The sequence below is a fragment of the Apus apus genome, chromosome 28 (genome assembly GCF_020740795.1).
Source record: "Apus apus isolate bApuApu2 chromosome 28, bApuApu2.pri.cur, whole genome shotgun sequence".
In the NCBI taxonomy this organism is placed as follows: domain Eukaryota; kingdom Metazoa; phylum Chordata; class Aves; order Apodiformes; family Apodidae; genus Apus; species Apus apus.
The window spans coordinates 289,710-302,650 of NC_067309.1; the positions used below are offsets into that span (position 1 = coordinate 289,710).

General features: G+C 45.2%; 1 protein-coding gene across 12 annotated transcripts in view; it reads right to left on the minus strand.

Moving 5' to 3' along the window:
* The window catches only part of R3HDM2 (R3H domain containing 2), a 51,114-nt gene extending 38,296 nt beyond the window's left edge, over nucleotides 1-12,818 (minus strand). For 9 of the 12 annotated variants that reach the window (XM_051641399.1, XM_051641397.1, XM_051641398.1 and 6 more), the window contains exon 1: nucleotides 12,103-12,237. The gene's annotated coding sequence lies outside the window, so the exon portion shown is untranslated. Of the gene's footprint in view, nucleotides 1-7,874; nucleotides 8,149-12,102; nucleotides 12,238-12,782 lie in introns of those variants that run through there. The other 3 variants (XM_051641402.1, XM_051641400.1, XM_051641389.1) reach the window with 2 other exon arrangements.
* Between the last annotated feature and the right edge of the window lie 123 nt (nucleotides 12,819-12,941).

Consider the following 12,941-nt stretch of genomic DNA (forward strand, 5'->3'; position numbering starts at 1 on the left):
TGTTGTCAGCTTACTCTGCTGCTGGAAATCAGTGTCATTCCAAGTGCTGCACAAACACACACAAACTAAAGGAACCCACTACTCTTACACACCTAGTACCAAAAACCAACATGAGGACAGGGGTGGGGCTCCTGAAACTAGGAGAAATTATACAAGAACCCTTGAAGAATCTTACTTGGCCTTAGAGAGAAGAATGTGGAAATTAGATTGTAAGGCAGAATTAGTACTTCACTTTGAAGCCTAGCAGAAAAAAAAACCACAGTGCCCTAGATCTGGGTTTCATTGGACTAAAGCATTTAGCTTAGTAGTAATCACAGCTGCATTTTCACAGCACACTGCAGAACATTGCACTGGTCAGCTGCTCAAAGCCACAGTGCTCACAGTAAGCTGCATCCCTGAAAAACATGGACTGCCAAGTCCCTTGCTCAACTGTTACCAGGACCACCTTGCCCTCTAAATTCTAACCCCCTTCAGCCCTCCCACCACTTTATGCCAAAGACATAAAGGCACAGAAATCCTCATGTCACTAATGATACACAGGCGAGTACCCACTTGCTCTGTGCCAGCAACACATTCCCAGTGTGGGAGCTGAAGCTGGCACCAAGTGACTTTTCTAATTGCAGAAGTTTCTGGACTTACTCTGCAAGGGGAAAGCAACAGGGCAGCTCTTTCCTCCAGCCAGACCCTTCCCTCCTCCAGTTTGACTGAAAGGACGGCAGTCTGCCCCGCTCCATTAGGAAGAAAGTCCAGAAGCAGCAGAGATGTACAGTAGCCTAATCCATCAGCTCAAAGTTACAAAACAAAGGCAAAGAAATACAGGAGAGCCAGAGGAAGGGCAGAAAAAAAAGGAAGGGATAGCAGGAGAAAATATAAATGCTGAGAAACACTCAAGGAAGAAAGGGGAAATGGCAAATCAAATTTATTAAGTAGCTGGAAAAACCCTTCAGAGAGGAAACATCTTGCCCACCAGCTCCATTTAAAGGCTGTGCTGTCATCTCTGATGGGTAAGGGTGCCTGCAGCAGATGTGGCAGGGAGGAACAGAGAAGGATTTTAAATTTAAAAGAAATTACCATTTTCTACCAAGTGAAAATTAAACACCTCTCTCACAAAGGAGCTTTGAGTCAACCTCAGCTATGCCCACAGTCTCTGTTGCTGCCTTCTCCTCTGCACGTGCATGCACACACACGTGCATGGAGGTGTCTTCTTGCTAAGCTGCAGCCAGTCTCTGGGCAGTAAAAGATATCTTTTAATTTTATTTTTTAAAAAGGGAACGTCCACTAAAATCTGGCTCAGCTGAGGATGCGTCATCACAGCAACCATCCCCCTCCCTGTCTGCCCCAGCAAGGAGAGTATTAAACACACAGAGATCTGAATGATCCTGCACTGGCACAGGCTGCGACCAAGCCAAATCATGCCCTCCAGCCCCTCTCCAAGCTGAGGCTAGCATCATTTGACATGAAGCAAATCTGTCAATGGCTCAAGACAGACACGTGGGCAATAATGAGCAGTGGAAAAAACGTAGCACACTCCATTCAGCTACAAACACTGATAAATAATTCAGGAAGAGAAATGCCGCAATACAGAGCACAGCCCAGTTTAAAAATAGAACATGTGCTGATGCCAGAGGAGTGGAGGGGAGGGAGAGAAAATCAGAGAGAGGTGGCAAGAACTAAAAAGCACATGTGTCAACAAACTGGTCAGCTCATGGATACTGAAACAACCTAGCTGTATATATTAATCACAGCAGATGTTTATTTGCTTACCCTTTAAATTGGTAATCCAAAACAATTATTAACACAGCAACACCAAACAGAGCTACCCCTTCTGGATCAGAGCCCTGCAGCAAGTCATATACCCAAAAAGAGAGAAACAGCCTCCACACTGAAGAGCTTGCAGGAAGTACATGGGTGGAAGTATGCACAGAAAGTGTGTTCCTGCTCATGCCCTTGTGGCTCTGTAGCAGTGTGAGCACCTGCTGCCTGGTGTCCAGGGTCAGGAATAATCCGTTACCTGTGCATCCTCCTCAGGTGTGAGGCTCATACACAGTTCAGATAATGGAGGCTGAGCTTTTCTGAAAACTCACTTGCTATAAACTGTTTTCTATTGCGGGTGAAGGGGAAACAAGTACCAACTGTTTCTAATGGGAAAGTTAGCCTTTTTCCCTACTGAGCTGTTCTTTTCTAAAACCAGCTACCTGAAATTCAGACACTTTCACTTACCATTCATAACATCGGTTGCTGGCCAATTGTCCCAACATTCATAGCCCACAAAAAATATACAAAAATACTACAAAAACATCACCACCACCACTCCCCTGTTAGGCAACATGCACTAAGAGCTCAGAAAACTGTTCTCTCGGGATTCCATTGCCCTTCCTGCATTATTAACTGGATGTTAAAAAAAAACAACTTCATGCTAGCCTAAAATATTCAACTGCCTGAGCAAGTTGGCAATATAGGTGTCACCTGTATTTTCATGTCGGGAATTAGGACACAGCAGAAGTGATGTAAGTAAGGTTAGAAAGGTCATTATCAGAGCCAAGAGTTCCTCCTTCAAGCTGCAGAACCCAACACATTTGACATTTACTAATTATGAAGAAGCCTTGGTCACAGATACAGCCCCCCCTTTATCCCAGTTTGCCATTGCGCTGCTCCAAAGAAAAAGATGTTTTTTCCAGGTTCTGCAAAACCTGAGAAAATACTTTGACAGATGGCTGCTTTTTTTCCCTCCTCACAGTTTCAAAAAATAACACCAAAAAGACACCAATCTTCCTGCTTTCTTGTGAAGAACAATACCAGTTTCCCAAGTTCTCGTGAAACACAGAACTGCTGCTAATAAGCAAATACAGTAAAATTTTAACAAGGAAAAATAAAATACTGTCATATACAGTTAATTCAAAACCCAAGAAATCTGTACACAGAAGCAGCTTTCCATAAATAGTTTTTTATTTTCTCCCCAAATGTAAAAAAAAAAATAAATTGAAGACATGAAGGAATAAAAAAAAATTAATAATTTTTAAAAGAGAAAGAAAGTAAAAGGAGAGAGGAAGTTCAATAGACAGGCCTGATGCCTGCTTGTAAGGAACCTCAGTTTCAAAGAGGAATTGCTCTCTTGAGCAATTTTAATGGCAATCTTGCCTAAAATTGAGTATGTTGCCTTCTTGCATTTTCATGTGGTCCTGTTATCTTACTCAACTCCTAATGTAGTCTTAACTACATGATCACATTTAAACTGAAGTGTGAACTGCTGCCAAGGTCAAATCACAACAGAAGTACTGGGCTTAAAGAACCATTCATTTTGTTTTGGACATAGGGAAGGAGGCAGGACAGGATGCTATTTGCTAAGACAGTATATCTAAAGGCTCCCAAAAGAGGTCAGTTTCTGTGATACAGGGAACATATTCTGTAATAATGTGGCCCTGGTCTCTACACCCAGCTCAGGAGAAATTAGTTTCTCAAATAAATGAATGCCAAAGCAATATAAAATTCAAAAATGTTAAAGTTTAATTAAAAATACAAGCGACCTGCTATAAAGAGTAGGCTGCATCTGCCCACACTCAATAATCATCACCAAATTCACTGGGAGGCAGCAGTGACTCAGCCTGCAGTGCTCAAAGACAGCCTCTGCTTCCAATACATAACGAAACTGGGCTTTATACAAAGTCACCAATCCGCATGCGTCACAATGAAAAGACACACGGAAAGGGAATCCCAGCACTGACAGTCAGGCTGCTGCCTGACTCCTCTTGCTGCTGCCCACACTCAGACACAAAAACATCTCTGCAGAAACACACTTCACCTTTGCTCCAATTCAGGAAGTAGGTCATATTGTCTTCCAGCTGGGTTTACTAGGACTCGGAAATCAAGACAAGGTTCAAAAAAACATAGAGCAGAGTGTGATACCTTTGAAGGGAGAGGAAAACTAACTCTGGTCCTCAACTACATCCCACTATAATTTCAAATGTCACCTCCTGCTCTCAAAACTAAACAAACAAAAAAAAGAGAGGCAGAAATCTAGACATAGTTTTATTAAATTGCTCCATTGTATGAATGGATTAATCATACTTCCAGTAGGCATATAACAACTGCAGTTCACCTCCTGCCCAACAGTCATGAGAAACACAGTGTTTTCTTGCAGATTGTACTATTTGCTCCTACACTCATGTTGTTACATTACTTAAAAAAAAAAGTTTCTCAGCGACACTTTCTGTGCTGGCCTCCAGAAAAAACTCCTTCATCCAGACATCATCAGCCTTTATCTCAGAACAATCACTAGCTCCTATGAAAAGTAACTGATATGTAAGGCCGCTCACCACAACATTGTCACATCCTGTTTGTTTTGTCCACTACTGTTCCACGTTCTGCCTCTATTTCCTGACATTATATTTCTCCCAATGGATGGATGTATGTGAAAACTTTTGAAATGAGGGGTATAATCCTGTAGCACCTAGAGTACTGATAGGGTCTATGCAAGTGTTAACTGAGAGTAGGCACTTCAGTTATAACTTTCTAAAAATAATTTCCATTTAGGCCAGACTAACAAGCACTTTCCTGTTTATGGAAAGTTGAAAAGCAAGTAGTTCAATTAGGTATCTGCATTTTCATGCTGCCAGGCAGCCAATTTCTGAGTGATTCTAAAGCAGCTATACAGAAAGAAAAAATAAGCAGGATATACGCTAGATCGTTGATGGATCTAGGCATTAATGAAGCAACTTACAAGACCCTTCTGGAACTTGGCCACATCTCTGCAACAGTGCCAGAGTGGGCAGGGAAACCAACAGTGTTTGAGATGATATAACTAGCATCGCTCCCTAACACTGCATGAGTAGCAGTGTCTCTTTTACCAGCACTCTTCTACATTAAGCAAGTCAAATGTATTTTAAATGCCTGATAACTGCTGAATATATGGGTGACAGTAGGTCTCTTAGCTGGTTTTCTATAAAGTCAGCTTGGTCTTTGAAGCTGGGTATCTTAATGGACAGAGATACAAAGCAGTTATTGCTAAGGAAATTAACAGGTGGCACTAATGACCTCTAGTTGACAGCCAAATCGTTCCACAGATGAGCCAGAGAACAAGCCTATAGGCATTAAAAAAAAAAAAAAAAAAAAAAAATTACAAACACCCTTTTTCACCTTGCAGGACTGAGGAGAGCATGCCACCACCCGCTGGAGGTGCTGCATCCATCTGTGAAGTCCATGAAAACAAACAGCATTCAAATATGAAGACCTAGATATCCAGGGCTTTCAGCACCACTGCAACAAACATACAGCAACAACATAATCAACTTCCAGAAATTTATACTTTATAAACCAGCAATGGTCAACTAGAGAGGTGAAGTCAGCCTTCCAGTAATATCTAGCACCAGGAAAAGGAATCCTTGAGATCAGTTCATTCAGGCAGAGGAGGTGTTTGCAGGTCAGGACTCTGCACTCTTTTCAAGCCACTTCCATGCCATGCTACAAGCTGCCTAACAGTACAGAAGTGTTACTTACACCCTATCTATTCCTAGGGCAACTGCTGCTCTTAAGGAACCGAGATTCTTGGATGAAAGAAACCAGGAGAAGGACTATGACTGATATTGACATAAAATGGAAATAGCATCCAAACCCAAACCAAACTATTCTACCTATTTAAGGCTAATGCTTTAGCCTCTGCTAGTGAGATGCAAAGAAAGGTAGCACCACCTGAAGTGCTGCCTTTCCTTGCACAGACCCAGCAGCATTAATCAGCTTTGCAATTTGTTTCTCAGACCTCCCCAACTCTTCAAGATAAACCACCATCTACCGCTGCACAGGCACTTCCAAAATACATAATAAAAAAAAGACTCAGACTAAAGTAAAAGTTCCTCCCAACATTCCACTTCCATGCCAGGGCTATGTCAACAAGCAAAGAGAAACAAATGTCTTCTGCCTTTTTTTTGCTTTAGGGGCTGAAAAACAAGTTTTCTGACCCGGCAGCGCCATGGTGAACAGTTCGTCATAATTTCAGCAGCATCAAGTCCTTTTGATGTGGGTTTCAATCTCTGCTGGGGCCACTGGATCACACAAAAGTATATTTGTGAAGAATTAAAGGCAAAAAATGTAACTTGGCACAGGCATGCAGAGGAAGTACCAGAGGCACAGAATGCTGGCAAAATCGTTTTATTATGTGTTTATCTTTAGCCAAATAATACCCCTTTTAAAAGTCTTCAGCACTCAGGTGCCAAGCTGCATTTCCTGCCTCTCGCTGCACCATTATACTGGACTCCTTGCTCCAAATTACCCAGAAAGTAGCAGATTGCTGGGCAACACCAAAACCTGCTGTACTTGAGGAGTGATTGAGGAAGCAAGAAAGACAGCTCCAAAACCTGTTCTGAAAGTTTTGATGCATATCCTGCTGTATAGCCTCTTTGGCAGCCACCTCCTCCATAAAAAAATACATAAATGAAAAAAAAATCAAGTTCTTAAAATGAGTACTGATTTAGTTGAAGTTCACTAATAATCAATATAATGAGATAAAGCACATTATGTATGTGCATATATACACTCACAAACATTGATGCTGGGACTACCTGCAGGTCTCCTTCACACTTTTCAAACAACTCTGCCCATTTTGGCATGACAGCACTCTCTGTTCCTCCATCTCATTCTAGGTAAAAATCGTGCAATGACAAAATCACTCGTAGTTAACATTTCTCCAATACACTAGTTCTTTTCTTCATCTGTCAGAATTTACCACATGAAGTAAGACAAGAAATAAAAAGTTAAAATAGACAAATTGAAAGTCTAGAAGAGCGTGGGGGAAACCCAGACCTGCGTCTGGGTATTTGTCACACAAGCAAAAAAAAAATTAAAAAAATGCAGCATCATGCTTGTTTAAACCAGCTACATTATGTTTCTAGCTAAATTTGATGCAGAGTATTGCAATCAAAACACACTGGCTCTGCTCTCAGCCACAAGGAAAACTCAAAAACTTAAGCCCTGCATAACCAATTCCAAAATATTCCTCTAGCAGTGAGTTTTTAGGGAGCTTGGAGCAACCATTTAGACACAGAAAGAATACTCTGCCCCACTAAGTGAATAATTTGAACTGTCAGCACAGCACATAGCTCAGCACACCACACAGCAAGCTGCTGAGAAAGGCCCCAGGTAACACGGGAGCCAGAAAGACGGAGCTAGTTTTACGCAAGCGCAGTGTCTGGGTAAATCAAACTGTGTCTGGGACCCCAAGAAGCACCACTGCATGAGGAGTACACAAACAGACCAGCTTCCTTAAGCATCTCATGAGGCAAGAGATGACCTACAAGTATCTAAGAATTTCTAACGTTGCAACTCATGGGATATAAGAACCCGCAGTCTGGGATAAGTTGCATTATGTTCTGGCAAGCTAGACAGCTGTATTTAGACACAGCTGCTTCTTGCAGCCCAATGACCAGTACCCTGGGAGACTGCAAATCCTGTCCCAAAACATCAAGAAACAACAAATATACCCAAGAAGAAAACTGAGAGAACTAACTAGTTTTTCTAAAGTCTACTCTACTGAACAGACTACCAGTCTAGAGACTTGACTCTCACAAGTCAGATGGCTGCAGCTCAAAGTAGCACTTAACTAACTAGCATTATATATATATATATTTATAAAAATGGAGAGAAATACAGCTAAGCCACATAATATAACTTCTCAGTTTCAATCCTAGGAAGGTCTAAGCAAACAAAGCTACTAAGACCCAGCCAAAGAGGAGGTCAATGCTACAAACCACTGTCTGATGTTAAATCACTTCAAGTTGCACCTTGTTCTTGCTATGCAGGTAGCTCAACCTGTCCCTTAGGAACCACTCAGCAAAAACTGCAGTGCCTGGTAACTGACGGGTCAGTTGGCTCCATATTCTACTCACCTCTAAGGCACCAGTGCCCACGCAGAAGCAGGAGGAGAGATAAGAGAACAGACCATATCCAAGCAATGTTTCTCCTTTACAATTTGCAGGACTTGATTTGGGAGTCTTAATCCAGCTCCTCAAAAGCAACGTGGCTGTCACCAACAAAGCACCATCATTGTAAGAAACCTGTTGAGATCCATCCTTGCTTGTGCAGTCTCTGGAGTAATGGTTTACTATCCAGTGAAGCTGCCGTGAATCATCACACTGCCATCTTGGTGGACAGGGAAGAAGAAAATAAGTATTTTTTTTCTCATAATCTAGTTTGTTCCATTTACAAGCAAAAAACTTTTATCTGTAAATACAAAGCCACAATGGAATAAGTTTTCTATACAGAGAGAATCTGTCTGTGCATTCCAAAGAAACAGGAATAAACAGGGAACCTGTGGATGGAGAAGTTTGACCCTAAGAGAACACCTGTTGAAAGAAAGAGATTTCAGCAAATCACCTGTGAACAGCTGAACTACCATTTAATCAGGAAGGAAAATGACAGCAAGCACACCTGATACAATTTAATTGAGCATTTCCAGCACAAATTCAAGAAGGACACAGAAGTGATGTCAGTTAGCCTTAATAGGCTATAGGTAGTCAACAGGATAGAAATAAAAAAGAATGGAGCATAATGCATCAGAACTATCTGAAGTAACTACAGGGAATCAGGTCCCATTTCTCAAAGGGAAATGGAGAAGAGGTCAAGGCAAGAGGCAAGATTCTCAACAAGTACCAGTGACAGAAAACCAAACTGAGACCAGCCATGTGTGGAACGTCTCTGCATACTGCCAGTAGGAAAAGGAACACTGAGACAAAGATTGAGAATTAGCAAGGGCACTTTTGATTTGTAAACAGGCATGTGTTAATCTGCTTTCTGACAAGCAAACCAGGTCCCACAACGTACTCTGACTGCTCCCCATGCAGATGGAGGAAAACAAGTCTTATGCAAACCAATGATTTGGGATATCTGTGGCCTCAAACATGCTCCCCACTCCAGTATCTAGTATTTGCAACACGAGCCAGCCTTTTTAGCACAGCTGGCAATTAAGTCTCTGCTGTTCCATGGGTCTTGAAGAACCAGCCATACACCATACCAAGTAACTTCTCCCTTCCCTTCTGTTAGGACATAACTCTTCAGCTGATTCTTTTTTTTTTTTTTGTGATAGACCAGTGGCAAAGCTTGGCAATATCTTCAGCTCCCCAAGCAGTTTATCTCCCTTTACTAAGTCTTCTTTTCAGCACTTCTCTCCCCTAACCATGTGGGTTCCTTACACTTTTAAAGTTTTGACTTTACTCCAAAAATGAAGACAGCCAGTAACCTGCACCTACTCAGCACACGTGCAGGATTAACAGCAGCTCTGCATTTCCAGCTCTCAGCATCTGAATCCTCTTCAGCAGGGTGGTTCAGATTCTAATGGATCACTTTGCATGAACAGAGGCTGCAAAAGCAGCAGAAGCTATAATAAACTCAAGGTTCCTTTGAACTCACAATTGCAGCGGAATCCTTGAGCTGTAAGGAAAATAACGCCTGTCCTGGAAAGCTGGATGCTTCACACTTCTGCCAGAAGCTTGCTTCATGTTCCTTGCAGAGAAGCTCATTCCGTTATCACTCCCACCTAGCTAGGCACACCTAGCTGCATTATCAGCATATATGGCTAGAAATACAACCTTGTTTTTCTGACATCTTTTGTCAACATTGAAGCACCACAACAGTATACAAAGAACAGGAAGAGCTAAAGCAGTTGAGCTCTGCTTTAAGCATGCAGGAGAAAACCTAACACATTTCCGAGCTGATCAGCCTCTGTGTTAAGAAGCAACAGGTCATTCAGACTATGAATGCACTGAGTGGCATGCTTGGTAGTATCCACAAACTGGTAAAACAGCCTCCAGAAAAAGGAATCAATTCACCCCTCCAAAAATCTAATACATGGGTTTGGGCACAATTACCCTATGCGAAACCATAGCAGACAGATCTCAGACAAAAATGCAAGGGAGGTGGGATGACTATCCAGGTCACATTTTAGCTGAGATACAAAATTGGAAACCAATGTGGGGGAATTTTAAATTCCCCAAGAGGTCACAAGTCAAAGAATTCAGGAATGAAGAACAAGGATTCTGGTGATACTCCTTCCCTCCTTTTTTAAAAAAAAGTTTATTATTTTTTTATTTGGAGCAGGGAGTTGCCTCGCAAGAACCACTCCACAGTGCATGGGGTACCGTTTGCAAAGCACTGCTGAAAGTCAGAAAGAACAAGAATGTAAACCTTATGTCCAAATTATAACTCAAGGCAATGTTTAGAATGGGTCTACAGGCAGTCTTAATGTCCTGACCACCTTGTCTTTGTTGCTTTTGACAGATAAGCTAAGTGTAGTTCAGGTCAGTCAGGCTCACTTCAGTCAGGCTCACCAGTACACAGTGTACACACTACAGTGAATAGTGAGCCTGAGGCTGTGTGAGAAACGGGTGAAGACAAGGCAGAAAAGGGCATATCCTGGGACAGAATGGAATAAGAGGGATCTTACACCAAACCCTGTGCAGGACAGGGTTTGGCTGGAGTAAGTAAAAAAGAACACAGCTGTAGAAGAAGCAATAGAGATCCTAGAGAAAAGAGGCAAATAAGGACAAGTTCAGATTCTCTGTGGCCTCAAAGAGCTAGAATAGCTGCTGATTTAAGGAACAATAAATAATAAAAGAGACAGCAGAAAACGACTGAAGTCTACAAACCACACTCAATGAGTCAGTTATGAACTGGCTAGAAACTTGCCCCCCATTTCAGAAACTGGCATAGTCTTTGCACAGCACTCCCTCAAGATCTGTGATGCCCTTTTGAAAGGCAGCAAACACACTTCTATAAGCAGTTTCTGGAAAACAAAGAATCATCAAGCCCTTTATAATATCAGAGGCCAGCGCAGCAGCCGAGGCCTGAGCTCAGCTTTCTTGCCCACCTCAAAACAAAAAGAAGGAGGCCAGAAAGAAAGATCAGAAACCAGAAAAGATTGCCATTGATAAAAGATACAACCTACATTATATTCTTAAGGACATAAGGGAAGGGATTAAAATAGATTCACACCATGAGTGACAGAAGAGAGGTAACAATCCACCAACTGCATCTATTCACACGCTGTATCAGGAGGTCAGTAGGACAACCTCTACCAGACCATTCCATACAGATTAGAGGAAGACTTCAAGTAATACCAACTTACCTGTGGAACTTGCTGCCAGAACAGTACACTGGCAAGAGTCAGAGGCAACTCTGATACTCAGGCAGACAGCCCAAACATCTACAGATACCCAAAAAAAGCCTTGTGAGAATTTAAACGTGTCACGGGGCAGAGAACATGGAGTAACAAGCAACAAAAAAATCCATGTGTCCTGTTAGCGGCCTACACAGACCCTCTGAAATCCCTCCTGAATGCACTCCAGCCAAGCCAGAAGGCAACTAATTCTCCAACATTTTCAATCCTCTCGTTATACACCAAGGCCTCAGAAGCCAGAAATGCTTCCAGAAAAGCGTTTCAAAGCAAAGCTGTTACTGTGCTTCCCAGGTCCTAGAATGGATCCCTGGTCATCAACAACGTGAGACCTCCTCTCCCACCTGTGGCTCTCTTTCCTTCTCAGCCTCTTGCAAGTGCTTCCCTGCATGCAGAAAGCTGGGGAACAAGGCAGCCACAGCAAGCTCAGGCACTTTCAGAACACACAGGGATGCCCCTTGTGTCCAAGCCTGCCAGAGATGCACGGTGTAGGGGAGCTCCCAGCTACCATGTGCTCCGCAAACTAGCCGAGGCAAGCGGCCCGCCACAGACTCCTTCGCGCACCAACACCACAGCGAGCCTCACAAGCCCCGACGGCCAGGAACGCCTGGAGATGGCGGAGACCCAGCCTGACACCGCCACCGAACGCTTCCCGAGAGGGGCAGCCCAGGAGTCAGACATTGCCGCCGGGCGCGCTCCACAGACCCGCTGTCCCCCAGCGGCAGGAACACCGGGGACGCACCAGAGCGAGGACCGCGGCTCCCGCCAAGACTAGGGAAGGAACAGAAACACGGGAAACATCGCAGGCAGGTTCCCCGCGGGCAGCGCGTCCCCGCCCGGCCTGGGGCCATCGCTGACCATCCTGCCGGCCCCGAACGCCAGGCCCAGCCCGCCCCGCCCGGCTCGGACTTCGACCGCGGCCCCTGCCCCCGGTGGCGCACACTTACCGGGCCGGGCCGGGCCCTGCGCCTCAGGGCCGCCGCCGCCGCCACCACCACCCCGGGCCGGGCCAGCGCGGGCCGCCCGGGCGGGGCGGCGGAGACGGCGGGCAGGCGGTGGGACAGTGAGGAGGGGGGGAAGGAGGTGGGGGTGACCAGAACGGGAAGAAAAGGGGAAAGAAACAGAAAAGAAAAAGAAAAAAAAAAAAAGAAAAAAAAAAAAAAAGAAGAAAAAAAAAGAAGTGGCGGGCCCCTCCCCCGGCGGGCGGGCGCGTGCGTCACTGCTGCGGGCGGCCTGCGTCACCATCCCGCGCCCGCCGTGAGTCCGTTGTCGTAGCAACCTGTCGGACGCGGCGCCGTGGAAGGCGGGTAGGACGCAGCAGCGCCTCCTGGCGCAGCGGAGGGCGCAGCGGGGAACAGAGACGCCACCGCCTTCAGGGGTGAAGCCAGCACTTGGCACGCGGGGAGGGCCCGGGGCGGGGCCGCCGCGCCAGTCTCCACCCGCCATGGCCCCCTCCCAGTGCGCAGCCGCAGGGGTGATGGCTCTGCTCGGGGACAGCCCTCGCCTTTGGGGGTTCCTCATCTCCCGGGGGGCCGCCGCACCACACCATGGGGGCCCCATACTGCTCTCTGGGCACCCTCCGTCGTCCTGGGGGCCCACGCCATACGGGAGGACCCCTGCCATTTACCTGGCGCCCACTCTTGTGTTGGGCAGCGGGGTGGGGCCGTGGTGGTCTCCCTCGGCTGGAGCAGGTTGCTCGGGGCCGAAGCCCAGCGCCCGGGCAGCCCCTACCGAGCGTATAGCCCTGGGCTGAGCCCTTCGGGCGGGAGCTCCGTCTGACTGGGTC